This window comes from Cynocephalus volans, chromosome 10 (genome assembly GCF_027409185.1).
Source record: "Cynocephalus volans isolate mCynVol1 chromosome 10, mCynVol1.pri, whole genome shotgun sequence".
Classification (NCBI taxonomy): Eukaryota; Metazoa; Chordata; class Mammalia; order Dermoptera; family Cynocephalidae; genus Cynocephalus; species Cynocephalus volans.
Genome location: NC_084469.1, coordinates 106,880,812 through 106,907,128, shown reverse-complemented (window position 1 = coordinate 106,907,128; position 26,317 = coordinate 106,880,812). Strand labels below are relative to the sequence as shown.

Below are 26,317 nucleotides of genomic sequence, written 5' to 3'. Positions count from 1 at the left end.
ATAAATAAATTAACAAACAAAAATAGAAAAAAAGACAGATCAATCACAGTAATCCCTTGAACTTGTTAAGAGAACAGAACAGATATGATGTTGACGGGGATGAGAAAAGGGAGGGGGGAATGGAAGGAATTGGTACAGGGCCAGGAAAATCAACTACATCATATCATGATAAATAAAAAAAAAATTAAAAAAGCAAACAAACAATACCTGAGATTGGGTAATTTTTAGTGAACACGAATTTGTATAAAATGCTTAAACAGTGCTAGCATATACTGAGTGTTGTTAGTATTAATGTCAATATTAGTATCTTCGAATTTGTTTTCTACCTCTAAATTTGTTTTTAATCTGAATTTATTTTTTTGTTGTATGTGTTTATTGGGTACATATTGTTGTTTCAAATCATGCATAAATGGTATAGTGATCTAATCAGTGTTTTTCTGGTCCAGAGTTTTATATTTAACCAACCACCTGTCTATTTTTCACCCACTTTGAGAAATAGTTTCTAAGCATTAAAGAGCTTACCATGAACTGTACCAGGCATCGTTGTCACAAAGATGGATGAGAGAGAGTTCTGAAAATCTTATATCCATATTGTGTAAAAGTAAAAAAAAAAAAATTCAGTGAAGTCAGTGTGTCTGAAATAAAAGTGAATTGAATGAAAAGTAGTAAATCTTTGAGTTAATTTTATTCACGTAACCTCAGAAAACATCTTTGTAAATGAATTACCATGGAAATATTTCCGAAAAGGTACACTTCCTGTTGCTTCTGTGGATTTATTTTAAACATGTAAGATTTGATTTATTTTAAAAAACCCATAAATATTACTGAAGATAACAGAGAAAATTGCAGGTTTTATTTATAGAAAGTTAAAAGTGCTGGTTAGAAAGAGAAAAGTGTGATCCAATATATAACTTTATCAACAATAGGTACAGCAGGAAATAACCCAAAGGAAAGGGCAAGGAAAGAATTGCTTTGCAGATGTAGACAATATATTGGATGGAGGAGGCCAGGCTTTCTGGTCCTCAGTATTGCACATAACGTTATTCGCGAGAGTCCTGCATCGGCCCTTCATTAAGAGCCTTGCTGAGGAGTCTTCTCAGAGCCCCTTTCATGCCCCTGTTGCTCAGACTGTAGATGAGGGGATTCAGCATGGGGGCGACTATGGTGTCCATCAGCAAGGACGTCAGATTAGCAGCAGAGGACAGTATGGCTGCAGAACTGAGGCAGACCCCAAGGCTTCTGCCATAGAACAAGGAGACCACCAAGAGGTGAGACCCACAGGTGGAGAAGGCTTTGCACTTGCCACTGGCTGATGAAATTCTCAGGATGGAGAACAAAATCTGCCAGTAAGAGAAAAGGATCCCAGACAGAGGGAAAACACCTAAGACAATGGACAAAAAGTATATCACTATGTTATTGACGAGGTTGTCAGAAAATGCGAGCTTCAGGACTTCAAGAAAATCACAAAAAAAGTGTGGGATTTCCGTGTTTGTGCAGAAGGACAGCCTCCAAGCACTCAAGGTCTCAAGTAGGGAGCCCAAGACACTCATGATCCAGCACCCCAAAGCTGGCAGCTCGCAGAGGCAGGGGTTCATGATGATCGTGTCGTGCAGAGGGTGACAGATGGCCACAAACTGTTCATACGCCATCACTGTCAGGATTAAATTGTCCGGACATCCAAACACAATGAGAAAAATATCTTGCTGATAACTTTGCTCTGCATCTGCATATTCACCAGCATCTTTGGGACGGTGGTGGAGGTGAAACAAATGTCAGCAAAGGACAGGTTGGAGAGGAAGAAGTACATGAGTTTGTGTAGGTGGGAGTCTGAGATGCTGGCCAGGATGGTGAATAGGTTCCCAAGCACTGCGACCACGTATATGGAGAGGAACAGCCCAAAGAAGAAGGACTGCTGGTCACAGTCCTATGTGAATCCAAGGAGAAGAAACTTCTTTTCTACTCTTTGATTTCTTCTTCCATGGGGCTGCTGGGTTTGCTCAGAGGGAGGGAAAAAAGGCAACACAAAATTCACTCCAAATAAACATTCTCTAGAATGAGAGCAATATCCTTTACTTAAACCCAGGGGACTCAATAAGTCCCTCATTTCGCTAACCATTAAATTCTATTTTGGACAAGTTGTAGCTACTATCACTACCTGGAAAGATTGTCTCTAGGTCAGCGGTCTCAAATTGTGGTCCCTGGAACAGTAACATCAGATCACCTGGGAAGTTGTAAGAAATGTGTATTTTCAGGCCCTGGTGTGCACAGCTGGCACTCTGTGATTTAACAAGCTCTTTCGGGAATTCTAAGGCACACACAGTTTGAGCACCACCGCTGCAGTGCTCGCCCACATTCCTTAGCAGTGCTCTCTACCCCAGCATCCCTGGGGGCTGCTCTTGTCCTTTCTGCCTAATGCATGGTGGAAGGAAAATTCCCTAATTCTAGGCAGATTTTTCAATCACTGGAAGGCCCTTTTTGTCATTGTGCTGCCTCTCTGTAATGTAGATTAGTTATATCCTCTGGACCCTGGGTGCTGCTTCTGCTAACAATGATTAATAACCACTCTTATTATGAATCACTGTTTACATTTTCATTTTATTACCAATTTCTTTATGTACCTTTAAGAAAAATGAAATTTGTCAGTGTAGAAATCCTAGAGATTTTAAATATAGTAGTGAATCTTATGTACATTTTTCATCTTCTGATTCTCATCAGATCAAAATATTCTTCCCAACATCAATGGCTATTTAAAAATTGCATATTTTTGGACATTTATTTTCTTTCTAAGTTTTTTAATTAAAAATACATTTAGGATTAATTTTAATTTTATACTTTTTTCTTTTAGGATACTCTGTCAATGGCTTCTCTCACTTTTAAATATTAAGGTATTTCTCTATTCACATTCTTGCAATTGATCACCTGTGTCATAATTGCATGTAGACTGTCAAATCTTTTGTTCTATATGTTTAATTGTCTATCTTCATAATATACGTAAAAGTTGAGTAGTGAAACTCACCTAGTATTAATTTTGTGTTGCATAATATTTCTCTTTCTGGAATATTTCCTATTCTTCCAGGTGAACTATAAAACCATCTATTCTCATTATAGTGAAAATAACATTAGAATTTTATTGGAGATTCCATTAAAATTATAAATTAATTTGGAAAAAATGGAAATCTTATTACATTCAAATTCCCATTCAAGTGACAGGAATTTCCCTCTAGATATTTCAATCCTATATGAGTAAACTTTCCTGCAGTTTTTTTAAAATGTAGATTACACTCATTTCTTGTTAACAGTAGTCAGGGTATTTCAGGTTTAATGTTATTCCAAATGATATTTCTCCACATTATTTCTGTTATTGCTATTATATTAGGAAAGCTTTTGATTTGATGTATTGATGAGGTGTGATGTTACTTTTCTGGTGTTTCTTATTAATTTCCCAATTTAATATTTATCTACTTTGTCAGAATAATATTAATTAATAACACCTATTTCTCTTCTGTGTCATTGCATTGGTTTGAAATTTCAAAACCCTGTTAAAATTTATCATGAGCTGGAGTTCTTATTTCACTTTTTTTCCTCCAAGGGAATAACCGCAGAGTTTTGCAATTTAATATTATTCCCATCATGATTAACATATATCATTTTTAAAAATCATGTTAACTTGTTTATTTCTGGATGCTCTAGAGGGTTTTTTTTTTTAATGAATGTGTTCAATGACTATATAGAAAAAATAATGTTAAAACTTATCTCCATATTTGAAAATACATTTCAAACATTAAATGTTGAACAAGGGACTATATAAGCTATCTAAAGAAAGTTTATATATATATAGAGAGAGACATTATAAATTTATACATGGATAGGCATAACTTTTGAAATTAAAAGTCTTTTCTAAACTAAAAGTCTTTGGTAGAAATAACAGAAGAAAAGATCAATAATTGGAACCATAAACTAAACTTCTGAATTAAAAATAGTTCCATGCAGAAAATTAGAATGTAAAAATAATTTATTTATATGATAAAAGTTAATAACTTTAATCTCTAAAACCATAATAATAACTCATAGAGAGATTAATTCATTGCTGGGAAAAAGGCATAGAAATGTTAAAGATTCATATGAGGAAATGTAAAATGTATTTAAAATTTTTTTTTATTTTTAATATTAATCTAAGAAAATAAAATTAAAACGAAGATACTTTTTTCAATGAGGGAATTAAGATGTCCTTTTTTTGAGAGATTAAAAATGCAAAACTCCCTCATGGGGAAAGAGAAATAACATTTCAGATACTGCTGTTAAAAGGTCCTTGGTCTCCATTTCTGGGCTGGAGAAATTAAATCAACATATAGCTCTTTCACATATTTGCACAGGAGAATTTACCTTCAACAAGGTACACCAAAATACGAACAGGGATCACCTTTGAGTGGTAACATCGACATTGAGTTTTAGATTCATTTTCCAGTATATTTTCAATAATTGCATGTGAATGCCTATGTAGTCTATCCTCAACAAATAAAAATTTCAAAATTTGTAGGTATCGACAATAAAAATTTTACAAAACAAACTTAGTTAAAGCAGAAATTAGCTGGTAAAGGTAAAAGTAGAGAAAGATAAAAGATAAATGCACTAAAAAGAAGAGAGACACTAGAACTGAAACATAAATTTCAGAGCCAATTCTTTAGGATACACAAATGAATAGATAAAAATAGACAGAAGTTTAAGGGAAGGAATAATAAAAGAGAGAAAGAACAGAAATACCTAGATTTAAGAATGACAAAAATGCACACAGAGAGATGTGTCCAACTTCTCTAGAAGATATTACTTATAATGTCATGTTAAAAGCATGAATATCTTCAAAAACAAATTTATTTCTGAGAAAAGTTTCTGAGAAAACTTATTCCAAAGTTCATTCAGGATGGAGGATAACACACCAATAACCAAAGATGAAATTAAATGAACAGCAAATCTTACCTCCAAAGATGCACTGGTGGACCCCTGTGCCAGGAGCAATAGTGGAATTCTCCTTTAAGTATTAAAGAAGAAAATTAAGTTTATCACCAGTAATTGTTTATTAGTAGCATGGAAGTTCCAATCAATGCAATACAAGGAGAAAAAGAAATGAAACCTAAATGTTGAAAAGGAAACATAACATTGTTTTCAAATGATGGCTGCAGTGAATTGTGGTGAATTGGTGGCTGGAAACCTATTGTGTCTGAGCATTTTAGTAAGACAGTTGATAAAAAAAAACAAATACAGAAAAAACCGTTGCCATTCTCATGTGGCATTCAGTGGCGTGTAGTACCTTCAGAGTGTTTGCAACAATTGCATCTCTCTAGTTCCAAACATTTTCATCACTATGGGAGCTCTGTCCTCTCTTTGGAACATTTTTGTAAATATAAATTATTCAAAAATAAATTTAACAAAAAAGTAGGTATAAGAGAAAAAGGATAATAATCCTATGTACAGTTGAATCTCTTAGAAAAAAGATCTCAATTATTTCAAATATTAAAACTCCTGGAAAAAATATATAAAACTCCAGGAACAGGGGCTGGAAACTTGCAAATACTCAAGAAATGAGAGTAATAACTAAAATTTATTATGGAATTCTGTATGTCAAGCACTTGTGCTATGCTTTATATACCTTATAAAAGGGTATATATTATAACATCATCACTACCATTTTTTGTTTGCTTTAGCAAATAAAAATGTGTGTACAGCAATGCAGTGATAATAATTAACATGAACAGGTGTCCACTAGCTATTAGAGACTATTAAAAAACTTCCTACACATGATCCCTTTTAATGTTATCCTAACATTAATTCTATGGTGTGGATAACACTATTATCCCCATTTTACAAATGTGAAGATGGAGACACAGAAACATTAAATAAACTAATGTCAGAAGATAAGTGAAATGGGCTTGCAAGTGTTTACTATGTGGAACCTTAGGAAATGTTTTTTAAGTGAATAAATGAATGCATGAGTAAGATATTATAGATAAAAGAATACAGGAGCATCTTTGATAGGGAAGAACAGAAGCATTTGTAATGACTACAGGAAGTGACTAAGATGATTGGGTACAAACTCTGGAGAGATGCTGCGGGCTAAGAGAAGGTCCGTTTCTGTTAGGAAGGTAAGAGATCCTCAGAATTGTGTTCCAGAAGGGAGAAAAAGCAAGCTGAGAGGAAGCTGAGTGGAAGAGAAATTGAGAGGGACACAGGAATCGATTGGATAGAGTACTTTAAGTGGATGGATTCTCATTAACACATTATCACCACTTTTGCACCAAAACTCATCCTGTGAGAGCTCTGCCTGTCTGCACACCACTTTCTCATAGCAGGTGCTCCAATGGTGTTGCTGAACCTCGAGTTCCCTGGGTTCTTTCTTTCCTGGGTGATTGAGGTAGCATCAGGCTTAAATCCTCTGCAAGGGTCCAGTTGACACCTCCCTCCATCCTGTGACAGTAGAGTTGTAGGGAAGAGGAGTAAGGGGCGTATTTACTATTTCTGGTGCCTCAGAAGTTGAAATCTCATGAACGCTCATTAAATTAATTGTTCTGTAAGCAGTTCGGATTCCATGAGTGAGGCAGCCAAAATGGGAAGAAACTTATCTTCTGCTAGTTTTGTATCCTGGGAAACATCTTGGAAACCAGATGCGTGTATCCATTTCCCTGGGGCTTTTTGCTCATGGTATTCTTTTTTCCCTGAGTCTGACCTACCTTGTCCAACGTCCTCCTTTGTGAATATTTTCTAAATGTTTGAGGTGGGCTTTTGTTTGTTTCTTTGGTCTATCGATGGCATGAGCAGGCATGGTTTTTAAGACCATTTTAGTCCCAAGCACCTTAACTTGCAGTTGTAGATAGGGACTACACATAGCTCCAAACAAAACAATTCCAATGACTTTGCCACAACTTCTATTCTTACTATTGAAGGTACAACATATCCATGTCTTTTGCAATGTGACTGTGAAGCTGCTCACGATGAGAAGTAGAGTCTGTTTCTCCTTCTTTGAATCTGGGCTGGACTTAGGATTGTTAGTTGCTTTGGCCCGTAGAATATCATGGAAGTGACAGTGTGCCTGAAATACTATGTGCCAGAATAAGTACAGTGGACACTGAGCAATAAGAGAACAGGATCCAAATGGGACCGTAAAATCCCATGACCAGCTATTCAACACACTAGTATGTTAAAGTCTAAATCATCAGAAAGAGAATTCAAGGTTGTGATGTGGAAATGAATGATAGACACAAAGGTGAGAAGATGTGGTGTCAGAAATTCTTCTACAACAGAATTTTATAAATGGCCTTAGTTGATAAGTAAAGTTTATTCCATAAAACTAGTATAAGTCCTTACTCTATGAGACACATGGGAAGCTCAAGATTGTTTCTGATACAATGCGGGGAATTACTTTTGAGAACAGAAAAATGATGAAGGGAAAATACATTGTATATTTGATAGAGAAGAAAGCTTAATAAAGGAAAATTGTGTACATTTTACAAAGCAGTCACAATCAAAGAAATTGAAATTCCCAGACATAATAAAAGGAGCAAGTCATATATCCATGATCTGATTAAATAATAGCAATTTCTGGCTCTGAAGCATTAATTCCTGCAATGCAGTGCACATGTTTAGCAACAGGACAATTGGCTCTTTCTTAGTTTCGTTCCCAAAGAATCCTTCAGTGTCCTTTTTATATCCTTAGTCCTCAGACTGTAGATGAAGGGGTTCAGCATGGGTGTGACCACAGTGTACATCACCGAAGCTATTGCACTTGAGTGTGAATTGTGTGTAGCAGCAGAACTAAGGTACACTCCTAGGATCGTACAATAAAATAAGGAGACAACTGAGAGGTGAGAAGTGAAGGTGGAAAATGCTTTATACTTCCCTTGAGCTGATGGAATTCTGCATATGGAGGAAACTATCTTGGAGTAGGAGTAAAGGATACCAGCAAGGGATCCCCCACCCAGCAGTGCTGCTGCAAAATACATCACCAGGTCATTAAGAAAGGTGTCAGAACAGGCAAGATGGACCACCTGATGAAGTTCACAGAAAAAGTGGGGGATTTCCAAGCGTGTACAGAAGGAAAGTCTCAACACCTTTAAACTACGCAAGAAGGATTGCAGGACACTCATGATCCAGGACAGCAGAACCAGCCATCCACAGAGCCAGGGATTCATGATGATCATTTAGTGCAAGGGGTGACAAATGGCCACAAACTGGTCATAGGCAATCATCGTCAGAAGGAAGCTGTCCAATCCTACAAAGAGTATGAAAAAGTACATTTGGTTGATGCAGCCTGTGTCAGTTATGACTCTACTCTGTGTCTGTATATTCACCAGCATCTTTGGGATAGTGGTGGAGGTGAAACAGGTGTCCACCAAGGACAAGGTGGAGAAGAAGAAGTACATGGGCATGTGGAGGTGGGAGTCTGATATTGTGGCCAGGATGATGAGTAGATTTCTGAACAAGGTGATCAGGTACATGAACAGGAACAGCCCTAAGAGGAAGGGTTGCAATTCTGGTTCCTCTAAAAATCACATAAGAAGAAATACTGAAATTTGTATATCATTCTCTGGTTTCATGTGGTGGAGGTGACTGCTAGGGGCGGGGGAGGAAATGGATTTAAAAAAAAGAAAGATGGAAAAAATTTAAAAAGAGAGAGAGAGAGAGAGAGAGAAAGAACTTGAAACAAACATGCTTTACTAACCTATCAGAAATGTAATCATTTTTATTCTACAGCCAGGACACCAATTCCTGTATTTTTGCATCAATCTGGCCCCCTTTAAATGATTTCTCATCCCATGCTGATTAGGAATTCCAGTCCCATGTTTACTCTTTTCCCAAGTGGTCAAGTATTTAAAAACTTTAATAACAAATGCTTTCAAGCATTTGAGAAATACACATGGGATGTTTTCCATGTTCCAGGCACTGTCTAAACAATGAGTAAACAGAATAGAAAGAAACAAAAGTTTCCACATTAAATATATACAAAGAATGCAAGATAATAAAAGAAAGCATATATCATTCGGATGGTCATAAGTGCTATAAAGTGAAAGAGAGAATGTAAAAAGGAGAGAGTGGATGGGGGTGTTATTTTTCACTGTGAATTCAGGGAAGATGAGCAGACAAGGTGATATCTGAACAAAGACCTCAAGAAAGACAAGACAGGAGCCACAAGGATATTTCAGAATGTGTGTGCCCAGCAGGAGGAATGTCCGAACACCCAAAGGAAGATGCTTTTTTCAGATGTCTGTGGCCTACAAGGAAGCCATTGTGGCAGGGGAATAAGCAACAGGAGACGGATGGGAGATGGTGTCAGAGAATGTTGAAGACTGAGGTGGCCTCATTGCTGCTGAAACTTAAAGTGAAGACACATGAGGTTCCTCTCCCCAGATGTTGTTGTATTTACATTGTAATTAATTGGCTTAAATTGTGCTCCTGTGTTTAAATGCATTCTATCTTTATTTCCATAAGTTGCCCTGAGTTCTGGCCTCTGTATTATGAGTCACTTTTTGGAACACATGGGGCCCAGGTCCCCTTGTTCTGAAACCTCCCCGCACCCCTAAGGAGACACACACACACACACACACATTCAGCATACAGGTACAAAGAGCATGTATACACATAAAGCAAACTTGGACTTCTGGGGAGATATTAATACCATATTCTTCTGACCCCCAGTAACATATTAAAGAGGAATGGATACCAGGCATGTTTTCATTATCAAGTTATCTTTCCATTTTGGTATGGGTAATATGAAAAAGGAACTATGAAAAAATACAAAAAAAAATCTTCTTCATAAACACAAAGAAGGGAATTAAATAAACCTGGTGGGAGAAAAAATGTAATAAGCTCAGATGGTTCCTGAGAGACTGCGAAAAAGACAAAACTTCCTCAGTTATGTCCATATCCAACTACCCTTCTATTCTTTTCATAACCAGAAAAAGTAATGAAAGAGAAAAAATAAGATTGTCTAAAAAACAAAAGTAATGCTATCTTTTTGGTGTTGCAACACTTTCAGACTAAACAATCATATAGAAAGAATGAACAAAGGGAATAAACTAATATATCATGAAAGGAAATATATAAAAACAACCAGATTTGGGCATTTACTATATAAAATGGTAGAAGACTTTTTGTTATTCTGCCTATTCCACTTTGATTTTGATAATTAGTTTTTATATGGTCTGCTGTTACCTAAGGCTGCCCATTTCTCACTTTTCTTGTGTGGAAATCTATTCTTTGATATTCGTAGGTTTTGAGATTTGGTGTATATTTTCTAACATATCCCATGGCCCATCTGGGATGGTCTGGTGTTTGTCCAACATGCAGAGCCTCCCTGACCTTACTCTATAAAATCCTGCACATTCCATGACAATTCTATATTTTTACACTGAAAAAGCATTCTTCGTATAATTTATACCTGGGGGCATTGCACCATGCCCACATTTATTTGATTGTATTGTGTCTTCCTCATTATAATTCAAGATCTAACTGACCGGGATTTCACCTGCTCTGCCTACTTTGTGTTTTCACAAAGGTATGTGAATATGTGTGGATTATATAGAAGCAAATGTTAAGAAAATGAGAAGTTGTGAGATAAAAAAAAAATAGTAGGGGAATAAAACTGGGTGGTTTCAAGTTAATGGTATTAACCTAATTGAAAGGTGTATCAATAACTAAAGCAAAGATATAAAATAGCAATATCTTAATGATTTCAACATAGTTTAATAATTCAATTTGCAAAGACCTATGCATAAGAAAATATAACCTACAATTGAGTTAGAATCATCTAAACTTATAATTTATCTCATATAAAGATATATGGATCAAATATGTTTATGAAATATAAAGACAATTTTTAGTATAAGGATGAAGAAGAATGCCTTTCAATTGGTGGCTGAAGGAAATGTAAATAGTAGAAATAGTTTTAATCACAAAAGGAAGAAATGCACATTAAAGCATAACAAAGATGTGAAAGTACATTGGAAATACATATGGAAGGTAGGTTATTTACTCAAATACTGCAGATGAACTTTGTACATTTAAAAAGCATTGAGGAAAATACAACATGACTGAATGATAAGTTTGACCACACAAAATTACAAACTTTTATACATTCTGCAGATAATCCACAAAAGAAGTAGATAGTACAAAGCAAAGGTGGTGAAAACTCCAATTCTTTTCTTTTTTTTTGCATCTCACATTTAGTTCTTTCTTTTTTTTAAAAAAAGAAATGTATGATTGTACATATTATGGGGTACAAGGTGATGTTTCCATACATGTGCATCTGTGCAGTGATCAAATCAAGATGATTAGCATTTCTCTCAGCTTGAAATTTATCTTTTCTTTGTTATGAGAACATTCAAAAACCTCTCTTTTAGTTATTAAGGAAAATGTAATACCTTATTGCTAACTATAGCCTTCCTACTCTGCAACAGAACATCAGAACGTACTCCTTCTATCTAATTGTAAATCATGGGCCACCGTTTTGTACCCATTGACCAATCCAATTCTTATATTTGAAAAATGCAATCAAAAACAGAAATAACATCACTATTCGAAAGCAAAGAACTCACAGTGACAGTTTGGAATAGATAAATTAATTATCTAACAAATAAATATATTCAGACTTAGCAGTAAGGAAATAATGGCAAGTAAAGCTCGTTAGCATACTTTTGATTTTTTTAAACCTATTAAGCAATTTTTTAAGATCTTGATATCTAGTATGAGGGTAGATAACTGCAAAATATGTTCCTCATGAACAGCTTTTAAAAGGTAGAATTTGGGAGGGATCCATTGTTCGGGATTTTTCTCATCAATATGCAAATGTACACAAATATGTCCCATCTTCAACATAAAAAAGAAATACCCTCAACTCACAGTATATCTCTCCGCATCTAATATCTTATTTCTCTACTCTACAGATTTGCAAAGATCCTTGAACACATGCTGTACTTCTTCTGGAAAAGCTTTGTGCCATTAATCCATGCTTCCAATTGTCCTTTCATTACCTACTCTTAAATTTCAATAATGACTAGTGCATTGATGAGTTCAATGGACACTTCTTTTTTTTTGCATCATAAACAAAAACATTAATTAATTAATTAATCAGCAAGCAAACCACCACTGAAATCTCTGGGCTCTGGGCTTGACTAAATTGGCTCTCAAGTGACCTCAAGTAAACGTTCTTGGTTTCCATTCTCTTTGAGGCTTTCCTGCAGTGCCCACTGGTCTCTTGGACTCACCTAGATGGGATGTCTGAGACAAAGGTCTTTCTATAAAAATCCAAATTCCTCCCTGGATGGTTGATGATGGAGACTGAAACTGTCACATGAGAGCAGGAAGGCATTAAGCATTGGTCCCCTAGTCAGATGTAGGACTCCAGAAGAAACAACTATGTCCCTTTTAGCCCAGGGTTGTACACTCTGAGGAACAATAGTAGGGGAGACACTTAAAGCTCCATATGTCTGCTCTTTAGGCACATTTCCAAACTGCTACTCCAAACCTTGAGCATATCATTTCTCTGTGGGACATTGCTTTGCACAGAAAGGATTTTCTTTCTCTGCAGATTTTTTGTCCCCAAGAGACCAGGTTAAAAATTAGGTGAATCCAGTATTTATTATTCCTTTTCCATGAACTCTCCTGCCTTCTAGAGGTCTCACCTCGCACAATCCTATACCACCCCTGAGTTAATGTTATTGCTAAAGTCTAAGACTGACCAATCTGTCTTGACTATGTCCCTTGGATCTCCAAAGCCTTGACTTGTGGTGGGACACATACCCTGTTATCTCCAGAAATTATTGCCCTCTTCAACAACTGTGTTCCTCTGATTTTAAAAATGGGTAATAAATTTCTTTGCTTCATGTCAATTTTGCAAAAAGAATTACGAACTTCACACTTATATGTTAAGAGCTGTCATTTAAGCCTTTATTTATGAAGGGCCTGACAATTATAACAGGTATATTTAGACATTTTTGTGCACATTGCTAATGAGATTAGCACCTTCTAAGTAGTCTTCTATTTAATTTTTACAAAACCCTATCCTATGTGATCTACACTATTATAAATCTCATTCTACATTTTCAGTAATGTGGCTTGAAAGCATTAAGTAATCTGCCCAAAGTTATGAAGCAAGTAATAGATGGACTTTGATTGGAACTCCATCATGGTGTATCCAGTTCTTTTGCTCTAGGGCAGTGGTTCTCCATGAGAGTCGATTGTGCCTCCATGATACACTTGGAAATTTCTGGCAAAATTATTGGTTATCACAACTGGGGAGGTGCTACTGGCATCTAGTGGATTGAAGCATAGGGTGCTTCTCATCATACTATAATGCACAGGACATTGCCCACCACAAAGAATTATTCAGCACAAATATCAACACTGAGGAGGTTGAAAGACTGTTCTAGAACAGAGTATCTCTACCTTCAATGTGTATATGAATCACCTGAGGATCTTGTTCAAATGCAGATTCTGCTTTGGAAGGTCTAGAAAGAACCCCAACATTCTGCATTTGTAACTATTTCCCTGTTGTTGGTTCTGCCATCCTGTTTATGGACCACTCTTTGAGGATTAAGGCTGTGCTGCAGCGTTAGTCAGCTTCAAGTATTTTGAGGACTTCCTCTGCAAGAATCCTACCATGCATGTCAGGTCTGCCTTTAGTGATCAAATGTTGAACTTGGTAGGACAGCTTTTCATAAACAATCGACATTTGCCTCTTGAGTACTACTTTCATAACAGAAAATGAAACTTTTAGAAATGCCACCTATCTTATGAAGTTTATGTAAGTAAGTAATATTTTAAAGCTCATTGGAAATTACGTGGCACAGATGTTCAACGGATAGCAGCTGTCATTGACTAAGTCCCATTTCCACATTTAATAAGCTTATTGTGCTACCAGAAAGATTTCTTGGGACAGGAGGTGAGTCTAGCATACCCTGTTCCTGGGAGACAGCGTGCTGTGATCATGAAGTGGGACCTTCTCTTAGGGCCCCTCACAGAGCACAGAGTGCTTGAGAGCCCACTAGTAAACACTTTGTGTGTGTATACATTTTCTTTAGCCTTTCATCTGTTGGTAGACATCTAGATAAGTCCATATCTTTGCTGTAGTGAATAGAACTGCAATAAACATGAGGGTGCTGATGTTTTTTCATATACTGAATTTTTTTTGAGCCCCTCTTTTGCATATCTAGTTTCCTTCTTCTAAATATGGATATCCAGTTTTCCCAGCACCACTTGTTGAAGAGGAAATTTTTTTTCCTAATGTAGATTTTTGTTGCCTTTGTCTAATATCAGATGGCTGTGAGCCTGAGGAGTGATTTCTGTGTTCTGTATTCTACTCTGCTGGTCTGAATGTCTATTTTTATTCCAGTACCATGCTGTTTTTGTCACAACAACTTTGAAGCATAATTTGAAGTCAGAAAGAGTTATGCCTCCAGCTTTGTTTTTATTGCTCAGGAATGCTTTGGCTATTTGGGGCCTTTTGTTTTTCCATATGAAAGGTAAGATTGTTTTTTTCCATTTCTCAGAAGAATGTCATTGGTATTTTAATGGAGATTGCACTGAATCTGTAGATCACTTTGGGTAATATAGACATTTTCACAATGTTAATTCTTCCAATCACAGAGCATCTCTCACCATACACTAAAATCAACTGATAATGGATTAAAGACCTAGGTATAAGACCCCAAACTGTAAAATTACTAAGGGAAAATACAGATGAAACACTTCAGCAGTTAGGTCTGGGCACAGGCTTTATGAACACGAGCCCGAGGCAGCAAAAAAAAAAAAAAAAAGCAACAAATGGGACTATATCAAACTAAAACTTTTCTGCACAGCAAAAGAAACAATCAAAAGAGTGAAAATACAACCTACAAAGTGGGAGAAAATTTTTGCCAACTATGCATCCAACAAGGGACTAATATCCAAAATATACAAACAACTCAAGCAATTATACTTTAAAAAAATTAACAACCCAATTAAAAAATGGGCAAAGGAGTTGAATAGACATTTTTCAAAGGAAGACATACAAATGGCCAACAGATATATGAAAAAATGCTCAACATCACTAGTCATCAGGGAAATGCACATTAAACCACATTGAGATACCACCTCACTCCAGTTAGACTGGCTATAATCAAAAACATGGTGAATAACAAATGCTGGTGAAGTTGTAGAGAGAAGAGAACACTACTGCACTGTTGGTGGGACTATAAATTAGTACAACCCCTTTGGAAAACAGTATGGAGGTTTCTCAAACAATTACAGATAGATCCTCCATATGATCCAGCAATCCCTCTTCTGGGAATATATCCAGATGAATGGAAATCATCATGTCGAAAAGATACCTGCAGTCCCATGTTTATTGCAGCTCTGTTTACAATAGCCAAGATGTGTAACCAACTTAAATGTCCATCAATGAATGATTGAATAAGGAAACTGGTCTATATACACTATGGAATACTACTCTGCCATAAAAAAGTATGAAATACTCCCATTTGCAACAACATGGATGAAACTGGAGAAACTTATGTTGAGTGAAACAAGCAAAGCACAGAGGGATAATTACCACATGTGTTCACTCATATGTGGGAGCTAAGAGAGAAAGGAAACAAGGAAAGAAAGACCGCAGTAGTGCTGTGGTCTAACAGAGGGAGGGAACATTCCTAGGGCTACAAATAGGAATGGAGGGGAGAGGGGCAGGTGAAAGGAGGTTGGAGGATAACTGGGAGGGGGCAAAGGATACAAAAGTAATTTCTGGTAATGGGTATGCCCCCAATATGAATCTGGCCCTCACATCATGGGCAGGAGGAGGGACAATTAGCTTTGTATCTTATGAATATTCTTAATAAATAAATATTTTTAAAAATATTTTAAAAAGAATCCCTGTTTTCAGCCAGAGCAATAAGGCAGGAGAAAGAAAGAAAGGGCATTTGAATTGGAAATGACAAAGTCCAATTATCCCTGTTTTCAGATGACGTATTTTTATAGAGAGCCCAACCTCAAAACCCTGCCAAAACCTTCCCAGACCTGATAAACAAATTCAGTAAAGTTGCAAGATACAAAATCAACATACCAAAATTGGTTGTGTTGCTATATGCAAACAACGAACTAGTGTAAAAATAAACAAGAAAGCAATCTGATTTACAATAACAACAAAAAAATACGTGGAAATAAATTAACCAAAGAAGTGAAATATCTCAAGAATGAAAACTATAAAACAGTGACTTAAGAAATTAAAGAAGATACACATGAAAGGAACTGCATCCCATGCTCACAGATTGGAAGAATCAATATTGTCAAAGTGAGCATACTACCAGATGGGATGTACAGATTCAGTGCCTTCACAACCAAACTACCAGTGACCATACTTCACAGATATAATGATGTACGACACTTCCTAACTTCAAAATATACTACAAAGTGATAGTCATCACAACAGCATGCTACTGGCACTATAACAGACATGTAGACAAATGTTAGAGAATGGAGAATCCAGAAATAAATCCACATACCTATGGCCAACTGATTTTCAACAAAGGAGCCAAGAACATACATTGGAGAAAGACAGTCTCTGATGACTGCAGTGGGGTGGGGTATACTGGTGCTCCTCAGTTCAAATGACTGACCCTGGGTGGGTTTTCTCTTTCATCTTTTCTATAGGCAAAGGCTCCTCCTGGGACCTTGCTTCCTCTAGTTGGGGGATGGGTTGGTGGTGATCAGGAATTTTCTTCCTATCTCTCTTTGGTTATCCTGGGTTTACATACTTTTGGGGGTTCTGTGTGTATCTCTCCCCAGATGAAGACAGTCCCATGGGCTGTGCACATACTTCGCACCCCATGGTGGGCTACCACTTATGGCAGCATAATTAACCCTGTGGGTTATGCCAGAGGGTTGTGTTGGTGCTTGCTCACTTCTTTCCCTGGGAACCAGTGATGCCTCTCCTTCTGTCTATGCCAACAAGTGATCAGTGGGCAGCCTGTAAGGCAGTGGTGGCAGCTGGTGTGGCAATGAGCCACCCTTGCAGCAGCAGTTGCCGTGGTAGTGGACCACTCTCTCTGAACTGGTGTCTGTGGCAGCAAACGGGAGTGCTGCTGCCATTGAGGTGTCAGGTGCACTGGTGCCATCAGTCACGGGGCTGGCTCAACTGCATGTTTAAACATAGTTAAAATGACAGTCTTTATTTTATATATATATTCTTGCACAATAACAAAAATGGGCAAATGAGCTGAAGAGACATTTCACAAAAGGAGACAAATGGCGTACAGGTGTATGAAAAAATTCTAATCATCATTGAAATGCAAATCAAAACCACACTGAGATATCGTCTCAATCCATTAAGCATGACTATTATCAAAAAGACAGAAAACAACAAATAGTGGTAAAGATGTGGAGAAAGTGGAATTGTTATACACTGTTGGCAGGAATTTAAATTAGTACAGCCATTATGGAAAAATGAAGGCAGGTTTCACAAAATAACTACAGAGAGAACTAATGTAATATCAAGTAAATCCCACTAATGGGTATATATCCAAAGGAACAGAAATCGACATGCTAAATAGACACCTGCACTCCTATGTTTATTGCAGCTGTATTTACAATAGCCAGGATTGGAACCAATGTAAATATCCATCCTTGGATGATGGGATAAAGAAAGTGAGGTGTCTGTACTGATTGAAATATGGCTCAGCCATTAAAAAGAATGAAATTCTGTAATTTGCAGCAACATGGATGAGATTGGAGAGGATCATGTTAAGTGAAACAAACCAGACACAGAAAGAAGAAGTTCCCCATGTTCTCACTCATATGTGGGAGCTAAAAAAGTTCATCTTTCAGAAATAGTAGAATAGTGGTTATATAGACTACGTAGTGGTTATATAATAGCTGTTATATGAGGGGAGGTTGGTTGGGTTATAGAGAGAGGGTGGCCAATGGATATAAAATTGTAGATAGGATGCCTGAGATTCAGTGTTCTATACCAATGTAGGGAGAATACAGGTAAAAATTTATTGTATATTTTCAAATAGGCGGCAAAGAGGATTCAGAATGTTCCCAACACAAAGAAATAGCAAATGATTGAGTTCATGGATATATTAATTACCTTGATAAGATCATTGCACACTGTGTCAATGCACCCAGACATCACATTGTACTCTGTAAATATATATAATTATCATGGGTTGCCAGAGACCAGCTCTGCAGGGTTTTTTGGACCTGAATAGGTGGTGTGGATTCTGTGAAAAAAGAAAGACATGGACCACGGATGTCTAGTGCAAGTGTGGACACCAACCACAATAATCTTGCTTTATTTATATATTTTACTTAACCTTCTATGTAGTGATTTATCTTTTAATTAAAAACATTTTTTCTATCATATCCATAGGAAAGATAGATTGAAATGTTCCAAACCATCCATGCTTTCACAAGAACAAAAATCTTCCAAACCGCTCATGCTTTGACAAAAACATCTATTCATACATCAGAAGTTTACCTCAAAGTTCATGACCTACTGGCAAGAAACTATACAACAGCGTCATGTTTAATTTCAAAATGTCAGACTTTCGGTCCGAATCACAATTCTTAACCTTTTAAACTTACACATAAACTTATATTCTAAATTCCTATTAAATCTTACTTATACTTATATTTAACAATTTAATGTTTTATGTTTTATATTAATTATTCTAATTCTTAACCAAAATCACAATGCCTATAGCATGATTTTTTATAATGATATTTAATTATAATGTTCTATTATATTTTGTACTACTATTAAAAACAATTACACTTTAAACTAATCTAAACAAAATCTGTTAATATCAAAACCTTTTAATGTATCTCTACTATTTTACCTATCCATCTCTATAGCAAAATTTTCTGTTTCCTTGCCAATTGACCCTGGGAACAGTACAAGGAACGAAGTGAAAAATTAAATGATCCTACTCAAGCTAACAAAAACACACTATATCATGCTTATTATTACTAAGGAAACAACATGTTCTTGGTAAATCAAGTGAAACTGTGGGAGTGGGGAGAAACAAAGAAATCTGTAACTGGTTATGATCAAATAGTTGTAAAAACCACTGCACTCAGGCCCACCGTCTCCCTGGGGGATGTGGATAGAAATCCAGCATAATAACTTCATTACACACGTACAAGAGCATGACCACAGCCACAATGGGTTAATGCACACATCACTAACAAGAAAGATCAATAACAAAATTAAATTGAGCCAACCCATACTGGCAACATGCATCAAAAACACCTTTAGTACTGACAATGCCTTTTAAATAAACCAATTCATTTTGATGAATTTTTAACATGTCCCTCGAGAAACCCCGGGGTCCTTGGAATCTTCCGAAGGACATGCTAGTATGGCTTTGAGAAACTCCGGGGCCCTTGGAATCCCCCAAAGCCACACTAAGCCAAAAAATTAGGCCTTTAATTCTGAAAAGCCTTGTCAAGTAAAGGTGAAACAAACGGGAAAACTTCATGGAGCCCTGTGCACATAGGAGACCCTCTTGCAGCTTGCTGAACAAGGGGTGTCACTCCTCAGGCTTCCATGCTGTTCCCTATAGCAGGATGGCTCAATGCAATGGGTCATTTAAGACAAAATAAATTAAAAATTTCAGAGGCAAAGGAGATTAAGGGCTTCCAAAAACTGAGGGAGCTGCCGAGAGGAATAATGAGAAAATAATGCTCAACTGGTACAGAGTTTATATTTAGGATGATGTTGAAAAATTTTAAGAATAGAGGTGATGGTTTTACAGCATTGTGAATGCATTTTATTCCATGGAATTGTATGTTTAAACATGGTTTCAATGGTAAATCTTGTTATATACATTTTACCATGATAAAGAAAGGAAAAAAATGGTTCTTTCATTGGTTTGCTCTGAAGAATCTTCTCAATGCCCTCTTTATATCTTTATTCCTCAGACTGTAGATGAAAGGGTTCAGGATGGGTGTGACCACAGTGTACATCACTGAGGCTGCTGCACTTGAGTGTGAGTTGTGTGCAGCAGCAGAACTAAGGTACACTCCTAGGCTTGTACCATAAAATAAGGAGACAACTGAGAGGTGAGATGCACAGGTGGAAAATGCTTTATACTTCCTCTGAGCTGACGAGATGCCACATATGGTGGAAACTATCTTGGAATAAGAGTAAAGAATCCCACAGAGTGTTCCACCACCCAGCAGCCCTGCTGCAAAATATATCACCAGGTCATTAAGAAAGGTGTCAGAACAGGCAAGATGGACCACCTGATTAAGTTCACAGAAGAAGTGGGGGATTTCCAAGTCTGTACAGAAGGAAAGCTGCAGCACCATGAAGCTTTGTAAGAGGGAATGCAGGACACTCATGACCCAGGACAGCAGAACCAGCAACACACAGAGCCAGTGATTCATAATGGCTGTGTAGTTCGGGGGTGACAGATGGCCACAAACCAGTCATAGGCCATCACAGTCAGGAGAAAGACTTCCAGGCCTACAAAGAGTATGACAAAGTGCATCTGAGTGATGCAGCCTTCATAGGTTATGACTTTCCTCTGAGTCTGTATATTAACCAACATCTTTGGGAAAGTGGAGGTGAAGCAGATGACAGTAAAGGACAGACTGGAGAGGAAGAAGTACATGGGCACGTGCAGGTGGGAGTATGAGACTGTGGCCAGGATGATGAGCAGGTTTCTGAGCAGAGTACATGGACAGGGACAGGAACATGGATGGACCTTGAGAGAATCATATCAAGTGAAACAAGTCAGGCACAAAAAGAGAAATATCACATGTTCTCACTTATTTGTGGGAGCTAAAAATAAATAAATAAATACACAAAAAACCGGGGTGGGGGAGGGAAGAAGACACAACAGTTACAATTCCTTGAAGTTGATATGACAAGTGAACAGAAAAGACATGGTTGGGAGGAAGGGAGGTGGGGGGAGGTTTCGGTGACGGGCCACAATAATCAACCACATTGTGTATTGACAAAATAAAATAAAATTTAAAAAAAAATAATAATACTAATAAAAGAAAGAAAGAAATTTGCCAAACAATGCAATTATATGTTTTCAGGGTCAAGGCACTTAGAGATGGAGGACCCCAATAGAAAAAAATGTTCAAATGTCATAAATCAACCATGCAAAAAAGGAAATAGACAAAGAAACACACTATTTAGACATTTTTACATGAAGCAGAAGAATTGTTTTTCCTGTGCCTATTCCATATTTACTTGAAAAATTAGTTTTTATTGGTTCCTTAGTGAATGATGAAGGCCCCTTTCTCATTTTTCTTGTGTGACATCTTCTCTTTGTTATTTTTAGGTTTTGGGTTTTGATCTCTGTTTGACAAATCAAATAGGCACACTGTAGTCTTGGTCTGGTCTTCGTAAAACACAAAAAGGCTTCCCTGATGCTACTCCATGAAATCCTGCACACGACATGACAATTCTATCCTTTTATACTAAAAAACATTCTTCATAAAGTTAATCCTTGAGTGCATTATATCTTGCACACATTTATTTTATTGTACTGTATCTTAATCATTGTCACTCAAGATCCCGATGAGCAGAGAATTCACCTGCTTTGCTTAGTTTAGTATTTTCCAAAAGGTATGCAAATATGTGTGCATTACATAGAAATAAATTAAAGAAAAGAAGTTATGAAATAAAAACAATATCGAGGTAATAAAACCTTGTTAAATATGGAGGTTTTAAGACAACCATATTAAACAAAATTGAATTAACATAAAAAATGATGTGGAACTAGCTATACTATAACAATAATTTAATGATATAAAATGAATTAATTATTAAGTTGATATAAAATCTAGACATAAGAGAATATAATACATAATGATTCTAGAAAGTTCTGGTGCATGGTAGATGCCCAAATAATATTTGTTGAATGAATAAGGAAATAAGTCTTAGTAACTATAGACATTTGATATATGACCAGGTTGTATTTCAATTTACTTGCAGAAGGATGAATTAAAGCTGACATTAATGGCTATCTACCTGGAAGAACATCAGGTTGGTCCCATACCTCACACAGTGTACAAAAAATCAGAGGAATTAAATACCTCAGTGTAAAAGCAAATGACAAATTTTAGATGAATATCTGGAAAATTACACAGAAAATCTACAAGTGGGGCAAACATCTTAACTAAGGCAAGAGACACAGAGGTAAGACATCTGTGTCTTAGACAATTAGATAGAATACAAAACACTTTATGGGCAAAACATATGCACTCCAAAGTTAATGAAGAAGCAATAATCTGTAAAAATAATCTGAAATGCTGAAAACTATAAAAAAGGGCATAAAATAATAATAAGCAAGTCCAAATAGTGATTATATCAATGAATCTTCGTTCAAATTCAGTAATTCTTTCTCTCTAATCACAGTCATACATTCACTTTTAGAAAAGTAGAGGTGGAAAAGGAGAGGGGAAGGGGAGAAAAAGGGGGATTAATGAGGAATTTGTCAATGGACACAAGGAATGATTTTGTATTGTAATTATGAATAAGCTAACTATACTGATCTAACCACAACACATTGTAAACAATTACTGAACATCAACATTGTACCCCACATGTATGTATAATAAAAAATAAATTAAGGAAAAACAACAAAACAACAACAAAAAAACTCAGTAATACTTTAAGAGAACAAGAAATCTCTTTCAATCCCAGGAACCTGGGTAAAAACTTAAAGAGCTGTGTCACTGAGTGGGGTTAGAACTTTAAAACATGGAACAAGGGAGTACTCTCTAATTTTGCTGGCAGAAATGTGAAGAGTTACAAGGTCTTAGGAGAACAATCTGAGACATCTATAGATATGAAAAATGGAGGTATTTGTTAACTGAAAGTTTCTCAGTCTCAACATTACTGAAAGTCTAGGTCAGATCACTTTTTTTTCTTTCCTTTTAACCAGTCAGCTGCCAAATAAATACAAAAATAAATAAATAAAATAATAATTAGCATGTTGTAATTACACATACTTATGGGGTACAGTCTAAAGTTTTGATGCATATATATGTTGCATGATAATCAGGTTAAGGTAATTCATGTGCCATTCACCTCATGCATTTATCATTTCTTTGGGTGAAAACATTCAAAAGCCTCTCTTGAAGCTATTATGTAATATATGAGACAATTTTTAATCATAGTCACCCTACTGCTTGATAGAACATCAGAACTTATTCTTTGTATCTTTGTGGTGGGGTTTCTCTGTGCACTTTGTTATTTTTATCAGAATCCCTGGCCTTAGTGACCCCTCCCTAGGGTGAAAGCAAAATATATCATTGCTCAATGTCCCTTGGGATACAAAATTACTGGCAGATGAGAACCACAGTTTTAACATAAAAATCCCCATATATTTTACAGTATTGATAAAATAGGAAAGGAAAGAGGAAGCTAGGGGCAAAAAAACTAGACTAAAACATAAAGAACATTTGTAATGTGCACAGGAATCTACTCATGCATTTGAATAAACACTAAGAGTAAGTATGTGTGCACAATATAGAAAGGGAAGTTTTAAATGAGACTAAGAACTAGGGAAGAAAGAATGGTTAGTGAGAATGAAGTTATGTTAAGTGTAGTGATTTTTGGTGCTTTTGAAACAACTGTAAGAAACAGAGTAGAATGGAAATTAGAACTAACCTCATATGAAGATATAAAATAGTAATAATTTAATGACATCAGCATGGGTCACTATTCAAGATTAAATAGCCAAAGGCTTAGAAATAAGAGAATATAACAGAAAGTGTTTTAAAATGTAGGGAGAGTGATCCCCAACCCAGCCCAGTGAGCATGGAGCAGGGAGAAGTGCAGCAGGGGAGGCGGAAGCTCCACAGAGTCCACATGCTCAGTGGTGCTGCTGTGTGACCCAGCAGCGTTGCCCAGTGTGCATGGAGCAGGGAGAAGTCCAGCAGGGGAGGTGGAAGTCCGCAGAGACCACACACCCTGCGGTGCCACTGCCACATGATCTAGCAGGTAGACCTCACCACCGCCACCCATCTCCATCCCCAGTGCATATGGAGCAGGAAGACATCCAGCAGGGGAGCTGGAAACTCAGCAGAGACCACACACTCTGTGGTGCTGCCACATGACGTAGCAGCCCAGCCGAGTGCATGCTGACCAGAGAGGTGGTTCCCCGGAGAGGCCAAAGTCTGAAGGCAAACACACATTCAAGGCAATAGTGGGAAACTGAGCAGACAATGAGGTAGCCATGCCAAATTAGCAACCGCAGAAATATCCTAGCCAGACAGTAGTGTCAAACCTGTGGACTGTGAAACTCCCTGCCACAATGACTAAACATCAAAGGAAAGATACCAGAAATATGAAAAATCAAGAAAGTACACCACCAAAGGGTAATAACTCTCAAGCTCTAGATCCTATAGAACAGGAAGGCCTTGAAAAGTCGAACAAGGAATTTGAAGTGATAATTCTAAGGAAACTGGATGAGATACAAGAAAACTCAGCTAGAAAACATGATGAAATGAGGAAAAGCATATAGGACATGAAAGAATAAATGTACAAGGAAATCAATGCCCTGAAAAAGAATGTAGTAGAGCTTGCCGAGCTGAAGAATTCATTCAATGAAATAAAAAACACAAAAGAGAGTTTAACCAGCAGGGTTGCAGAAGAAGAAGAGAGAAATTCTGACCTTGAAGATGGGCTGTTTGAAATAACACAGGCAGACAAAAAGAAAAGAAAAAAGAATTAAAGGCATTGGAGAAAATCTGAGAGAGACATCAGAAAACCTTAAGCACTCAAATATCTGAGTCATGGATATTCCAGAAGGGGAGGAAAAAGGAGATTTCATTAAAAACATATTCAACAACATAGTGGCAGAAAACTTCCCAGGTATAGGAAAAGTCACAAATCTTCAGATTCAGGAAGCTCAAGGGTCCCCAAACATATTCAACCCAAAAAGGTTTTCTCCAAGACATGTTATAGTCAAATTGACAAAAATCAAATACAAAGAGAGGATATTAAAAGCTGCAAGAGAGAAGTGTTAAATCACCTATAAGGGATCCCCAATCAGACTAACATCAGACTTTTCATCACAAACCCTAAAAGCCAGAAAGGAATGGGATGATATATTCAAAACACTGAAAGACAGAGATTGCCAGCCAAGAATATTCTACCCCTCAAGGCTATCCTCTCGAAATGAAGGGCAAATAGTATATTTCTCAGAAAAACAAAAACTGCGGGAGTTCCCTACCACACGACCACCCTTACAAGAAATTCTCAAGGAAGTACAGGGTTTGGTACCTGAAAAATAACTACTACTGCCATAAAAAAACAAGAAAAATCAAAACCCACTAGTAAAATAAAAATGTCAACAATGAAGAGAAAACAATGTTTACTAAAACCAAAGGAACCAACAAACACAGAAGGCAAACAGTAAATCAGAAAAAAAGGAACAAAAGACAGTTATAACATACAAACAAAAATCAATAAAATGCTAGGAGTAAATCACCACCTTTCAATAACAACTCTTAATGTAAAAGATGAAATTCTCCAATCAAAAGACACAGACTGGCTGACTGGATTAAAAATAAGGACCCAACTGTATGCTGCCTTCAAGACACCCACATCAACAATAAAGACTCACATAGACTAAGAGTGAAAGGATGGAAAAAGATTTAGCATGCAAACAGAAATGAAAAATGAGCTGGAGTAGCTATTCTTATATTTGATAAAATGGACTTTAAACTAAAAACCATAAAAAAGGAGATAATGAGGGCCACTACATAATGATAAAAGGATTGATCCATCAAGAAGACATAACAATCATAAATATATATGCACCCAATGTCAGAGCAGCCACATTTATAAAGGAAACTCTATTAGACCTAAATAAGGAAATAGACACTAATACCATAATAGTAGGGAACATGAATACCCCACTGGCAATATTGGACAGATCATCCAGGCAAAGAATCAGCAGAGAAACACAAGATCTAAACAACATACTAGACCAATTGGACTTGGCAGATATCTACAAAACATTCTATCCAACAACCTCAGAATATTCATTCTTCTCATCAGCACATGGATCATTCTCCAGGATAGATCACATATTAGGTCACAAATCAAGTCTCAACAAATTCAAAAAAGTTGGAATTATCCCATGTATTTTCTCAGACCACAATGGATTAAAATGAGAAATCAATAACAAACGAAATTCTGGAAACTATACAAACACATGGAAATTAAACAGCATTCTACTTAATGACATGTGGTTCCAAGAAGAAATCTAGCAGGAAATCAAAAAATTTATTGAAACTAATGAAAACAATGATACATCATACCAAA

The 26,317-nt window shown here is 36.6% G+C and overlaps 3 pseudogenes; all 3 read right to left on the bottom strand.

The window, feature by feature from the left end:
• Positions 1 to 1,040: 1,040 nt before the first annotated feature.
• LOC134387633 (olfactory receptor 7C2-like) lies at positions 1,041 to 2,104 on the bottom strand (annotated as a pseudogene).
• A 5,527-nt stretch (positions 2,105 to 7,631) lies between these two features.
• LOC134387632 (olfactory receptor 7A10-like) lies at positions 7,632 to 8,486 on the bottom strand (annotated as a pseudogene).
• An 11,398-nt stretch (positions 8,487 to 19,884) lies between these two features.
• Positions 19,885 to 24,223, bottom strand: LOC134387631 (olfactory receptor 1571-like; annotated as a pseudogene).
• Positions 24,224 to 26,317: the final 2,094 nt, after the last annotated feature.